This window comes from Microcaecilia unicolor, chromosome 1 (genome assembly GCF_901765095.1).
Source record: "Microcaecilia unicolor chromosome 1, aMicUni1.1, whole genome shotgun sequence".
NCBI lineage: Eukaryota > Metazoa > Chordata > Amphibia > Gymnophiona > Siphonopidae > Microcaecilia > Microcaecilia unicolor.
In genome coordinates, this window is record NC_044031.1 from 355,540,968 (window position 1) to 355,543,437 (window position 2,470).

The 2,470-nt window shown below is 46.8% G+C and overlaps 1 non-coding gene across 1 annotated transcript; it reads right to left on the bottom strand.

Moving 5' to 3' along the window:
- Positions 1–293: 293 nt before the first annotated feature.
- On the bottom strand, positions 294–447 carry LOC115460769. Its single transcript, XR_003940564.1, has one exon. It is a non-coding gene; the product is annotated as a 5.8S ribosomal RNA (ribosomal RNA).
- Between the last annotated feature and the right edge of the window lie 2,023 nt (positions 448–2,470).

A 2,470-nucleotide genomic window follows, 5' to 3' on the forward strand; every position in this document is an offset into this window, starting at 1 on the left:
CGGAGGGTTTAAACTGCAGCACGCTCCCTTTTCGGACCACCACATGCTGACAATGGAAGTGGGGAGGGCAGAAGGAAGCAAGAGAGGGCTGGGGTTGAAGAGGGGATATGCAGATGGCCTGCAAGTCCTGCACAGTACGAGTAAGGCAGCTGTGGCCAGTTGGAAGAGGGAGCCAACTGAAGCCGCCGTGAGGGGGTAGGGGGATAGTGGTAGCTGGAAGGTTGGCAGATGGGTGGTAGAGGATGGATGTGGGGAGAGGGGAGGGAGAAACACCAAGATGATTGACGGACAGGCGACCCTCAGATAGGCATAGCCCTGGGAGGAACCCGGGACCGCAAGGTGCGTTCCAAGTGTCTATGATCAATGTGTCCTGCAATTCACATTAATTCTCACAGTTAGCTATGTTCTTCATCGACCCATGAACCAAGTGATCCACTGCTAAGCGTCACAGGTGGGTGTGTGAGGCTTTCCCTTATAGGTTTCATTCTCACGGGGCGTAGGGAGAGGTGTTTCTCAGATGCCGGGCACCCTGGCCCCTCCGCAGTCGCAGATCGATGGAGACCAAGGAAAAAATAAACAGAAAGTTTCTAGTCAAGGTGCTCTGCCCAGGAACCTCCCGGAGTAAAATCAACCGTGCAAGAGGGGAGGAGGCAGCGGGGTCCCCTTTCTCCTGCCGACCTGGGCATCCGCCGCATACAGTGGCTCTGGTTGGACCATTGAATCACCCTGGAGAAGGCTGTGAGGATATGCAGATGGTCTATAAGTCTTTCACAGTACCTGGAAGGCAGCTGCTGGAAGCACTGGGCACCTGGAGTGAAAGGCCCATTTTTGTCTGGTATACTGTGGGGCTTATTTTCAAAAGAGAAAAACATCTAAAAAAAATGGCATAAAGGTGGAATTTGGATGTTTTCCCTGAAAAATGTCCAAATTGCGATTTTCATAATTCAGATTTGAGATTTTTTTCTCTGTAGTGCATGCAAATCACAAGGGGGTGTATTGGGAGCATGTTGGGGGCAGGATTTGAGCATTCCCAAAACATGAACGTTTTTCTGCCATACTGGAACTGTAAGATACCAAGCGGACTTGACTGGAGCAATAATACTGTTACTTCATAGGGCCGGGTCATAGCAAGGATAGTCCTCTGTGGTTCAGTAACAGCTGTAAGATATCCTCTAGCGATGGCTTAAACACAGTTTGCAACTGTGGGGTTGCCATGCGTTAAAGTTGCCATATTTGCCCTAAGAAAAAAGAGGACATATGCCCCGCCCCCTGTTGCACCCTGCCCCTCTGTCACACCCCGCCCCCTGTCACTTTGACCCCCCTAAAGAAAGCCAGATTCCCTCTCTCCCAGTGGCGTAGCCACAGGTGGGCCAGTACCCACCCACTTAGCACACGTTTAGCGATAGCTGTTGGGGATCCCAAGCTCTGCTAGCTGAAGACTTCCCCCTGATGGTAACAAAAACGCTGCTATCCACGATACTGGCACATGCGCATGCTTAGTTTTCAGCGCATGCCTGCTGCAGACTGACAAGGTGGAAAGAAGCATTTTCCCACCAACTGAGATATTTTTTTGGTGTGTGTGTGTGGTGGGGGAGAACACTTGGTGCCCACCCACTTCTTGCCTAGGCCCACCCAAAATTTGCTGTCTGGCTACGCCCCTGCTCTCTCCCCCCATCATAGGCGGTCGGTGGCCCAACTGTTTGGGGAGGCTAAAGGGGGCGGGGTTAGGGGTGGAGCTTACATCCATAATTGTCTAACACGCAGGAAAAAAATAAGTAAAAATAAGTCACAATTAATACCATTTATTAAATTTAGATATTAGATATGTATCATATGACAAAGAATAAAGTGGTTGCTCAAAGCATATACTAACCACAATCGCTCAACTGCAAAACACTATACACAAACTTGTGCAAAAACACACTCATAACCTTATCAAACCATAACAGCACTAATTCCAAGGACAGGATGAGCTACAACCTTATGTGTGGAAAGGCAGCACTGTAATTACACCAGGCTCTAAAACACCAGTACACAGCCTAGTGAAAAAAAAACCAAAACAAAAAGGGCTGCAAATACTAAACGCTAGCAGAATACTGCACCCAGATCACACATGAAAAACACATGACACAACAGATATGAAGGCAAAATACTGAACTGGAAAGTTACCTCAAGAAGTCAGACTCAGCATGCAGCAATACTAGAAAAATTGAAACTTACATGCAAAATATCACAGATGCACATTTCCAAAAGCTGACATATGCTTGCTTTTGCTTTTTCCCTTCCTTCTCCTACACTCTTTTGTTTGTTTCTTTTGAAGATGTAATCATGCCTTATTTATCTTTCATTTCTCTATACAAAATTTTAGAAATTATAACTTTGTTATTTTGTCTCTCATTTATTTGTTTGTATTGTAGACCTCCTTGTGCCACCATGTGCTTGACCTGTATATCAAGTGCTCTAAATAAAA